Genomic DNA, 12,871 nt, shown 5'->3' on the forward strand with positions numbered 1-12,871 from the left:
GAAATATTTGATTACAAGTTGCATTTTGGATTAATCAAAAAGAACAATGAACCCGAAAAAGATTTGCTATTCTAATATAGTGTCTAAATTTATTTTCTTTGTTTGAATCGCTCCTTGGCCTTGGGAAAGCATGGTAACAAAATTACCAAGTAGGAAAATCTATCCAGGTTTTATTCGAACCTTTTGCGATTGTGCCCTCCAGGGCATAATTATTATGTTCTAGATAAAATTTCCTCATTATGAGAAAGTTTACTGCTCTTAAATTTTTTAATTTAATTAATTAGATTTTTTGTCTACGTTAATTAAATGCCCTAAAACAGAGAAGCACACATACATGAATTGGTGAAAATTTCTTAAATTGTATATTTTATTTTGTATTTTTCATCAAAAATGCATTTATCTTAAATTTCGATTGACTCCAGAGACATTGTTGCAATTTCGAAGTCACATTTTCTCCTCCAAAAGAGGAAATTATCTTTAGTAAGTGAAAATAAATATTTTTTTGTTATTTCATGAAGCTCCGTTAGTGCTTCACTAGCTGACGGACTTTTAAACCGTCTGTCATCTTACCTAAATACGAATAATGATCTGGGTCATTTCATTCATTTGATTTAAGCTTCATTTGCAATTAAAAAAGTTTTATTTAATTTCAAAAAGATTTCATTAATGTTAAAATGCTATATATATACTTTATGAGATCTGAGATAAAGATTTCGATATGTTAATAATGGAATGACAAATGTCCAATAGAAACTTAAGACGCCTTATGTTATGAAACAAACAAAAAGTCGATAAAATTTACCAAGATTCGGTATTTGTTTGAAACTCCAAATTGTGGAGTATACAACTTTTAATCTGAAGCACAGGGGTACACAATTTTATTCTAGAATGCGTATAATTTTGTAGTAAATGCAGCTAAGTAAAAACGAATCCGGTTGAAAAGGGATCTCCTAGGTCCATATTTCGCAAACCACACATAGAAAAATTTCCGTAGTTAAACTAACGCTAAATTTAACTTAGTTTTATTGTCAAAAAATTATTTGTTAGTAGTTAAATTTAATTACTTTTTGCGAAATTTTCCACAGCCCAATGAAATTTTCCTTTTTTTAACTATGTCTCAAATATTTTATGAACTAAACGTGAGTATAAATTCAATAACCGTAAACATAAGTTCAATATGAACGTAAGCAAATGAAAATTGTCGTACGATTCCCAAAAAACGTAAGAATGAACTACTGTATGGTTAAAATGATCATGATTTGGCGCCAATGATTTTCTTCTTAACTTTTAGTTAATATTTTCTTTTATTAGAGGGTGTAATTTCGTGAACTGCAGTTAAAGGGTAGAACATGACAATAAATTTTACTGGTTTTAACGAGGGCTGTGGAGTCGAGCCAATTTTGCTCGACTCCGACTCCGACTCCAGCATTTTTCATCAGCTTGACTCCGACTCCGGAGTCGACTCCGGGTAATATAACTAAATCTCATTTTAATACCACTAATTTGTAGTTCTATTGTGGGGGTACCGTAAGTGAGTCGATATAAAGTATCGTTTTTATTCATGTGTGCAAAAAAAGGTCTCAATTTCACATTAGATGCCAATTGAACTCTATATTTCAAATTTAGGGCAATGTTTAATAAATAAAGTAATGATATAAAATACCCATCATAATATGAGAAGATACGAACAGTATATGTATTTGTGGACCAAAATTATTGATACTATCTCAAATCCTTTAAATTTGTTGCGAGCTATATAAAAGTTTATATTTCCATATGCATGAATTTGAATCTGAATCTGAATCGATTTAGACAAAATTGTATATACTGCTACAAAATCTATGTACATAAAATTTAAATCTAACATTATGGGACGTAACACAATTTTAACGAAAAATAAAAATGCAAGGAAAGTCTAAAGTCGGGCGGGCCGATTATAATATACTCTGCACAACTTTGTATTTAGATCTACATTTTGATAAAATCTCAAATCAGACTTCTATAGTAAATAAAATTTTGACTAAATTTTCTATAGAAATAAAATTTTTTCAAAATTTTATATAGAAATAAAATGTTGACCAAATATATAGAAATAAAATTTTGAATAAAATTTTTATAGAAATAAAATTTGGCAAAATTTTTTTATAGAAATAAAAGTTTGAAAAAATTATCAATAGAAATACAATTAAAAAAAATTGTGTAGCAAACAAAATTTTCTATAGAAATAAAATTTTGCAAAATATTCACAAACAAAATTTTGACTAAATTTTCTATAGAAATAACACGTTGACTAAATTTTATATAGAAAAAATATTTCTATAGTAATAAAATTTTGAGTTTCAGTGAGAAAACAAATTGAGAAAATTTGCTATAGAAATAAAATTTGACAATTTTTTCTTATAGAAATAAATTTTTGAAAAAATTATCAATAAAAATACAACTTTAGAACAATTTTTGTGTAGTAAATAAAATTCTGCAAAATATTCTACAGAAACAAAATTTAGATTAAATTTTCTATAGAAATAAAATTTTGACAAAATTTTCTATAGAAATAAAATTTTGACTTAATTTTTTATAGAAATAAAATTATCAATAGAAATAAAATTTTGAAAAAATTTTTGTGTAACAAACAAAATTTTGGCAAAATTTTCTATAGAAATAAAATTTTGGCTTAAATTTTTAAAGATGTAAAATTTTGAAAAAATGTTTGTGCAAGAAACAAAATTTTGACTCAATTTTCTATAAAAATAAAATTTTGACAACACATTTTATAGAAATAACATTTTGACAAAATTTTCTATAAAAAACAACTTTGAAAAAATTTTCTGTCAATATTTCACATATGTATATGGCCTTAAAATAAAAATAATATCGATTGTTCGAAATATTTCAAACAAATTGATACGGGCATTAAAATGGATCGATCCAGCCCATCTGCTAGTCTAACATTCTAGGAAACATAAAAAGATAGCCGTAATTGGAAGTTGATTTTCATTTACAATCATGCTGTACATTGATTGCTTAGTTACAAAAATGAGAAGTGTTTTAAAAAATTTGGTTTAGCCGGAGTCGGAGTCGAGCAAAATTTTACGACTCCGACTCCAGCAAAATCTTCAGACTCCGACTCCAAGACTTCGACTCCGGCTCCACAGGCCTGGTTTTAACAACGCTTTGGGGAAATCCCAAATGTGTAGCAAAATTTTCGTACGAGTTAGTTTATTCTTCCTATAAAACAGTTTGCTTTTTTGTCGGTGTATAAAAGATGTTCACACATACACACACTAACAGCTAAAACAAAATGTGATGCAGCCAAGGTGACCAAGTTTCAATGCCTATTTTTATCCGTTCAAAAATTGCAGAATTATTTCCAAATAATGTGGAACCACTGTGTGATGCTTGATTCTAAATATCACCTCATGGACGAAAAGCTCACATGCACATTTGGATTGGAATCAGAATCGGGAATGGACTTTTCTATTTGTGTGTTAAGGAACAGTCTTGATCGAATTTAAAGACGGTTTCATAATTATTTTATATTCGATACGTTATTCAATCCCAGCAAAAAATATTGAAAGTTGTTCCACAAACATTTCTTTCAAAGAGAATCCCGGAACGCCCCTTAATGTTCTCCACTTCCAATGCTGTCTTTTTGTACAAGTCCACAAACATTTCCTTTAAAGTGCATCCCGAAATTCCCTATTGATTCTTTCCACTTCTGATGCAGTCCTTTTGGACACGTCTTAGAAAGTTCGGAATTAGGTCGTTTTAAGTTAAAATTAAAGTTTTCGACAATTAAATTTCGCAAAAGAACAATAGAAAATCAATAAAAGAAAAGTAAAAAATAATTAAAAAAAAACATTAAAAAATCATTTTCGCTGAGATTTGAACCTGTGCAGTTTGACTTTTTCACTTCTATGGAAGTTCATTTGAGATGGTTTTGTATATTACGAGAATTTTTAATTTTTTGTTGATTTTTATTTTTTTATTTATTTAAGCATATGAAAAAAAAGCAGTGCTTAAATGTATGCTATAACTAGTCTCGATAACTTCATTATGTGACTAACTAGTAGTTTAATTAAATAATACATTTTAATCTATTTAATATATATTTTGGGGAACAAAACTAGTTATATTTAATTGAATCTGTTTATGAGATCGTGCGGCTTAAAGCGGTTGAGTTGTCTTGTTGAGTAGGTAGTAGTGTTACTAAGTTTCTTCGCTTCCATATTTTCAAGATGTTCAAGCTTTAAGTGGTTTTTTTTTTTGCGTGTACAGTAATTTCTTCTCGTACATTAGTCATCTTTAGATTTATGTGGAGATCACTGTTTCTTACAAACCTTAAAATTTTTCGGAGCACCTTATTATGAAATGTTTGTATTTTATTAATGTCTGTGTTGTTCGCGCAACCACATAGTTGGATGCCGTATAGCCAAATCGGCTTTAAAATTTGTTTGTATAGCATTAACTTGTTGTCTATCGAAAGCACTGAATTTCTTCCCATTATCCAATGCATATTGCGTAGTTTCAATTCCAATTCTTCCCGCTTTTTTTGAATGTGGTACTACCAGCTGAGTTTTGAGTCCAATAGCATGCCCAAGAATTTCGCTGAGTTTGCTGAAGGTATTTGATTTGGATTTATGTACAACGGCATGTATGTACACAGAAAAAAATGTCCGTAGTTAAACTAACTCTAAATTTAACTTATTTTTATTGTAAAAAAATTATTTGTTAATAGTTACATTTTATTACTTTTTGCGAAATTTTCCACAGCCCAATGAAATTTTCGTTTTTTTAAGTATGTCTCAAATATTTTATGAACTAAACGTGAGTATAAAGTTCGACGAGCGTATGCATAAGTTCAATATGAATACAAGTCCCCAATCACTTGTCCATTTATTTACACTGTTGAAGTTTTACCAGTTGCCATTATAACCGTGTCGTCGGCAAATGTTCCTATAAAACAATTGTTTGCTATAGGGATATCGTATGTGTATATTAAGTATAATAGAGGTCCCAGGATGCTGCCCTGAGGGACACCAGAAGTAATGGGAAACAAATTAGAGTATTCATTTTCAAGACGTACTCGTACTCTAAAATACCTGCATTCCAAATAGGAGCGAAGAATTTCACAATAGTTTGGTGAAAGTAGTGACTTAAGTTTAAGAATAAGTCCATGATGCCAAATACAATTAAAAGCTTGGGATACATCATGGAAGATTGCAGAACAAGCTTCTTTTTTCGAAAGCTTCTTCTACGACATGTGTTACTCTGTGGATTTGTTCAATTGTTGAATGTTTTTTTCTGAATCCGAATTGATGGGTTGGGATGATATTCAGTCGCTAACTACTGGCTCGATTCAAGCCATAAAAAGAAAATCTTTCCTATTTGGGGAAGCAGCGAGATGGGGCGATAAGATTTTGGTTCATGTGGACTTTTACCAGGTTTTGGTATCAACAGCTTGCTATGTATTTAAGTCTTAGCACAGCATTCATAATAGTTACTATTCTTGATAGGGTAAATTTTTTAGGACCTCAGCTTTAATAAGGTCGTATCCAGCAGATTTCTTATTATTCAGTCCGTTAACTGTCTTAAATAACTCTCTGAGGGTAATTTTTTCAATTGGCATATATGAAATGTTAGTATCATTGTATATCACTCTGGAGTCGGCATTTTCGTTTGAAAAAGGATTTGATAAGATCTTTCTTAAATGGTCAGCAAATACATTCGCTTTTTCTGAACTGCTTTTCGCCCAAGTACCATGTTCTGATCTAATGGGAACTTTTGCTATGACAGGTCTTTTAAAATGCTTAGTACCTTTCCATAATGAGTAATTTGATTTACCCATATGTCAAATCGGCCAAAAAAAATTTTAAATTGTTTTGATTGAAGTTTCTAATTATGTTGAAATTTCGTCTATCTTCTGGCGATCGAGATAATTGCCATTTTTTCCTAAGTTTCCTCTTACGTTTTATTGATTGAACAATTTCTGTTGGATACGTAGCCTTTGCAGCAGGATTTGCTTGTTTTGGAGTACTATTCCATAATGGCTCTTGAATGAGTTTAGTAAATGTTTCTGACTCGCACTCAATATATTCTGGTGACTCAATTGAAGTGTGCCTAATATTGGAATCGATAAATAGTCCCAATCTGTATATTTCGTGGTGAGGCTGGTACAGTTCTGAATGGTTGTTTTGTTACCAAATAAATAGGAGAGTGGTCTGAGTTAAGGTCGTAGCCGTCTTCTATTGAAGTGTTGTGAGTAGAGATTTTCCGGTCTTGAGCTGGAACTAGGAATTGTTCTAGTTGGCAATGAGTCCATTTGAGTTTCTACAGGTGCCACTGATGGGTTAGATTTCATTTTCTTATTTCTAAGTTTCTGTAGTTCCTGTAGTTCCTGTGCTACTATGCAACCTCGATAACTAGCAGAATGTTGTTCACCTCAACTACAATTTTGATTTTAAATGAAAAAAATATATTTATACCAATGGATACATAAAAATTATTTTTTAGAAAAATATATGATAAAAAAAAATTGCCGCTGGTGAGATTTGAACTAGCGTTCTTTAGATTTTCATTCATAATCTCAGGAAGTAGTAAGAATGACATGCCGTGGTGCCATATTAGGTTATCACACAACATTTGAATAGACGTTTCCATGCATCGTGTTCAATGGGGGTTTGGCTGAGTGTGCTAAGGCGTTCAACACTCGGTGGAAGCGAAGATGTTTTTTGTAAAAATTAGATATTAAGAAAATAGAAGTGTAAAAAGATACCGATAACAATAAAAAGTGAAATTGAAAAAAAAAAATGTTTTTTAGTTTTTTAAGTTTATTCATCCAAATGAACTCTCACGGAACGACTTCTAAAGCAATGAAAATGATCCAAAAATGGAGAACATCCGTCCAATGACAAGCCCATGTAAAATTCATTGGAGATGATCCAAATCTCCACTACTACCTAATCACAACTTGGGGATCCAAACTACTTTTTTGGAAGCTCTTTCTTTGTACTGGGATGCTTAAAAGACGTTTACACGAAAAAAAAAATGAGGCAAACTTTTTCTAAGTGTTCCAATCTTATATTCTACGAGCGAAGCAAATATTTTATGAAAAAAAGAAACAAATCATGCTTTATTTTTAAATGGAAATTAAAACAATTATACCATGGGCATTTGCATGTAGTAAGGCTTTAACTGTCAGTTAACAAAATGCAAATTGAAGATATATTAGTGGCTGTTTAACTGTAAAATTGTACGAGTCAAGTTCATAACTGGCATGCGACTGTACTGTATTATACACACATCCACTCACTGTTCGAAGTAGGAATTGTTTAGCTAATTTTTCTGCAAATGAGGTTTTACGAAAATGGGACTAAATTTAACAATCTAATAGTGGCTTCATTATTCAACGCAGTTATTACTTTTTTAATCAACTACAATATTTCTCTTTATTTTGCACAAATTCCAAATATCATTGATATGCATTAAACCTAAACCATTCTTTTCTATACCACATTGGTAGTATCTTCCTTGTGGTAAATCTTTACATCGTGGAATTTAAAGTTGTCCACATTAAAGTGATAGCCAAGAACAACGGGACGATTGAAGGGGAATCCGAAGGGCAAAGAGTCGAGATAGCGACTGTCGGATCCAACGCCACAGCTGATAACAGGATCATATGTGGAATATTGCTCGACAGCAGGAGCATGATAGGGGAAGACGATAAAGAAGAACTGGAATGGCATACCACCCTTCTTACCCTTCGGTAACATCATACGTCTAGTCACACCACAATGAGCTTGTTTCTGATCCAATGGGAACTTGTAGTCGGAGTAGGTGGCATGCATAACCTTTTGGTATAGCTCGAAATAGGTGGTGCGATCATCAACCCACATACTGAATTCTTCACAACTACGCTTGAGATGATTGACACCGGCAACCAAGTCAACAACATAGTGGTCCAACTCGAAGAAGTTCATGTAGTTCTCTTCCATTCTCATCATATTTGGGACCAATGAATATCTTCACAATAGCTTTTTGGTCCTTGTTTGAGGTCACATCCAAGGTGACTTCGGTGATTCAAACGCAATTGACGAGCCTTTATGACAAAACTTTCACCATGATAGACAGAGCTGCGACCAAATTTGTAAAGATCATCACCGACCACATCTCCACTAGGTTAGGTTAGGTTAAAGTGGCAGCCCGATTAAATTTCAGGCTCACTTAGACTATTCAGTCCATTGTGATACCACATTTAACTAAAAGTACCTATTACATATGGGCACTTCTAGTCTTAACCACTGAACCTTCTCTATTATTTACTTTTGTGGAACCAACCAGATTGCTCCAAAAACATTAACAAACTGCTTAAGTTAACGTTTTCCAGGTCAGCCAGTAATCTAAAGCTATATGCTCCTAAAATTCGCTTACGCCTTACACAAAAAGCAGGACACTCACACAAGAGGTGTTTAATTGATTCCTTTTCCTCCACGTCATGACAGCTTATACAATAGTAATTATACTTCGCACCTATAGTTTTTGCAAATTCGCCTATCAGGCAGCGACCCGTTATAGCAGATATTAGGAGTGCTATCTGACGCCTTGAGAACACTAGCATATCTAGTGTGCGGTTTAAGTTTAAATGGGGCCATATTTGCTTGGTGTCGTTACAACCCTTGCAATTTTCCCATCGAATATTGGCCATCATAACAGCCTTCTCACGCAGTAGGAGCTTGCAGGTGGCCAGAGGCATACCAACAGATTCTAGTTCCCCTGGAATCTGTAAGGTAGTTCCTAGCCTTGCTAACACATCTGCTTCACAGTTCCCCGGTATGTTCCTATGACCAGGCACCAGAGATGGTCTGTATCAAACTTTTTTAGGTTTGCGACTGTCGCAAAGTTGTAAACGTCGTAAACGTCACATACGCGTCGTAAATGTAAACAAAAGTCGTAAACTCAAAATACTTTAGTCGCGTCAGCTAGGCAGCGATGATATCCAAGACGATGGTATGTGCGAAGAAGTTTCAATTCAATTTTTCCTATTGTCTTTTGCACGAGTACAGGGTAACCGTCGATTTTCTCGTCCTTTCTTAGCTTTAAGTTCAGTATCCTGTCCAATATAACCCCTAGGTATTTTGCACACTCACCAACGGGAATTTCGATACCACCTAAGAAAATAGGCTTGACCATGGAAAAACTTTCACAAATTTCTGCAGAAACTCACAACGAATGTTGTCAAACTAAATTAAAAAATGTTCAGGATTTCTTCTATTCAAAATTCGGCTTTATACAGTAGGTTTACGACTTTTGCGACATACGTATTATACCGTCGCAAATGTATGTCGCAAAAGTCACAGTTTGTGACAGGCCAACCCTGCCAGGCACCCATATTAGGTGAATATTGTACTGCTCAGCCATCTCGTTGAGAGATTTGCGGCAGTCTATGGCCTTTTTTGAGTTAAGGAACACAGAGTCCAAGGATTTTATTGCAGGTTGACTGTCTTAGTATATATTAATGCCAATAGTTGTTGGAACATTACTTCTCAGCCAATTCACCACCTCTCTTATTGCCAATATTTCAGCCTGAAAAACACTACAGTGATTAGGTAATCTTTTCGCTATTCGAATTTCCAGATCTTTAGAATATACTCCGAACCCCACTTGTCCATTCAATTTGGAGCCATCATCTCCACTAACAGCTCCCACATTGACAGCATTGCTAATGTCAGCATCAAAGTACTCGAAGAATGTGTACAAACTGCCTATAACATGAACCTTATCAATGGATACACCAGGGAACACCAAGTCCTCATGTTTGTATTCGGGGAAATGACTTGCCAATCTCCAGTAGAATTCAATAATGTCCTTGTAGATGGAATAGAAGATGGGATCACGCAAAGAAGTCTCATAGTACATAAGGGGACCTGGCAAATGTTCTCCATATTTACCATAAGGACGACCATCATTTACCAAATCACAATACAAAGTATCCAGACTACCGAATTTCTTCAGATCTACACTATCCACATTGCTTTGCAGCATGTTGCCCAATTTCTCGACAGCCACACGATAATCATCCTTGGTGGTGTCAATGTATTCAGCAATGCGGGTGGTATAGAAGTGTATATCCCTAACGACTTCGTAGTTTTCAGGATGATAGAAGCTATAGCCATTGGGACGACTGGGGAAACTGACACCTTGGTAGTAGCGCAAGTTGCTGGAATAACCGTAGTCGTAGTGCTCGTACATATTGAAGTGAGGAATCTCACCCAAGTCATTTGACAAACGTTCCAGATAGTAGCGAGTCAAGAGTTGCTGATGCAAATACAGATACAGTTCACCACGTTTATCTTTCATGAGTTCTCGGCCCACGGGGCCCTTACCCCAATAGGGATAATCGATGTTGTGATAGTAGTAGAAGGCATTGAAGCCTATATCTTCGGTATAGTAGGCCATAATATTTTCGTAGTTCATTTCTCCATATACATTGCTGTAGTTGGACTTGATGACCACATTGTAGGCCTTATCCAGTTTCTTGACATTATGGAAACCATGCATCTTGAAACGTTCGGCCTTCTCCAAAGTTTCAACATCGAAGAAATACCATGGTAGGATCTCGTAAATGGCTGGCAAGGTAATACCTTGCAAGTCCTCGCGATTTAGACTAGCTATAGTCAAACTGTAAACAAATAGAGGTTTGTTGACGTGCATGCGAGCCCAATAGACGGCATGAGTGAACGACATCCAGTCCTTGGCATAGTAGAAAATTCGGGCCAAACCATGAGCATATTCTTCGAATCTCTCAGTAATTGGAGTAAACACTTCATCGTCTTGCAGAGGTTTGTGTTGCCACAATTCGAAGAACTCTGTTAAAAGTTCCTTACGAGCCAAATAAGCGGAGAATACAAGTAAGGATACATTTAAGACACAACTTTTCTTTTAAATTTGGGTTTTGTATACTTGCTTCTAGGATTTTTAAAGACATGAAATCTTTGACCTCACGACAATATTTTTTTAGTGCCTTGGCAAAGAATCGAAATAAAATTACTAGCTATACGTGAGTACTACGTTCATGCTAACGAAAAATTCGTTGAAGAAGGAACAACGGACACACATACCCATATATGGAATTTTATTTGAAAAAGAAGAAACATGTTCATTGGTGGAATATAAACAAAAAATATTGACCTAATATGAAAGACTATTAAACCTACATTTTATATCTGGCAATTTACAAATCAAAGAAATTTTAATTAAAATAAAGTTCATAATCATTGCCTTAATTTTTTCCTTAAATTTGTGTTTCTCGGTTAAAGTCAAATGTCCTGAAAGTAAGATACATTTTTCTTAATTTAAAGAACAATATTTTTGACTTTAAGAAATAATCTTTAATTAACCTAAAATATTAAATCTTTGGATTAAATATACAATAGCTTTAAATATAGGCTAAGGCGTAGGTTTTTTTATCGTTGGTTTATAGTTTGTTTTTTAATTAATAAAATAGTTTTTATTATGAAGTGTGTGTTATAATTTAGATTTTTTACTCACATTTATTTGTATGTGAATGGCTTTCGCAAAAAGAGTATGGGATATAGATAGATGTCCTATTTTTAATTTTTTAGAGGCTAGAGTTAAAATCCATGAAAATTGTTCCTAAAACTCAAATAAAATCCCAAAAAAATATATGGAAAACCACAAATCTTTATGTTTATTGGGACGTAACAACATTTTGTTCGCATTATAAAAATAAACCACTATATTTCAAATGAAAATGAAGTCCAATTTGTATTTGGGATTGTGATTCGTTTTCAACTGTACAAACTTTTGCTGTACTAAATAGTATTGTAGCGCACCAGTTTGTTGAGTGGGATTTAAAACTATCTCTTATGAACAGATTCAAAAGTGGGCTAACGCAATTCCCACAAGATTCGTACTCCACAGGGTTGCCCTGTCGCAAACTGTGACTTTTGCGACATACGTTTACGACGCTATAATACGTATGTCGCAAAAGCCGTAAACCTGATGTAAAAAAAAACCTAATTTTGAATTAAAGAAAAAGTGAATATATTTTAATTTAATTTAATTAGGCTCCCCGATAAAAGGGATGCAAAAAATGCTTTATATTGTATTTATTCAAAACTCTTAGTTTTACATCTATCATTCGCAACTTCAAACTATTCTTGGTTTGCTTGATCCATAACGTCCAACCAAGGCTTAGTTGCATCAGCGAATTAGTATTGAAATTAGCTCTAATAAGCCAAAACATGATTTTATAAAGTTCTCACTTATGCAAGACTTAAGTAGTTTTCCTTCCTTTAAGTTTCTGCAGAAATTATGGAAGGAAAGAATGAGCGAATACCGACCGTCTCGTTTACTGCGCCATCAAGTAGTTCATACACACAAAAAAATATCACCAAAATATTTCCAATTAAAAAGTTAATTGAAGTTGAAAATGTTTTCAATTAATAAATTAATTGATACAATTAACTTTTTAATCATGATCGAAACATTAAGTTAATTAAGCCAATGATTGAAAAATTTAAAATTTTTAATTAAAAAATTAATTGATACAATTAACTTGTTAATCAAATTCGGAAGACTAATTCAGAAAAAAAGTGCTGATTTTTTTTTAAATTTTTAATTAAAAATGTATTTCAAACAATCATTTGTTAATCCACATAAAAACTCTAAGTCAATTCAGAAAGTAATTAAAAATAGTTATCTTTTTTAATTAATAAATTAATTGAGTTTTGCAATCAACATCAATTAAATTTTTAATTGAATCAATTAAAAAATTAATTGAAATTTGCTGAAAAAATCAATTAATTTTTTAATCAAGAGTTTTTTCTATGCCCAATTAAAAATGTTATTGATA

General features: G+C 32.9%; 1 pseudogene; it reads right to left on the reverse strand.

The window, feature by feature from the left end:
* Window positions 1–7,411: 7,411 nt before the first annotated feature.
* LOC142236656 (larval serum protein 2-like) lies at window positions 7,412–12,262 on the reverse strand (annotated as a pseudogene).
* Between the last annotated feature and the right edge of the window lie 609 nt (window positions 12,263–12,871).

This window comes from Haematobia irritans, chromosome 1, assembly GCF_050003625.1.
Source record: "Haematobia irritans isolate KBUSLIRL chromosome 1, ASM5000362v1, whole genome shotgun sequence".
NCBI classification, from domain to species: Eukaryota; Metazoa; Arthropoda; class Insecta; order Diptera; family Muscidae; genus Haematobia; species Haematobia irritans.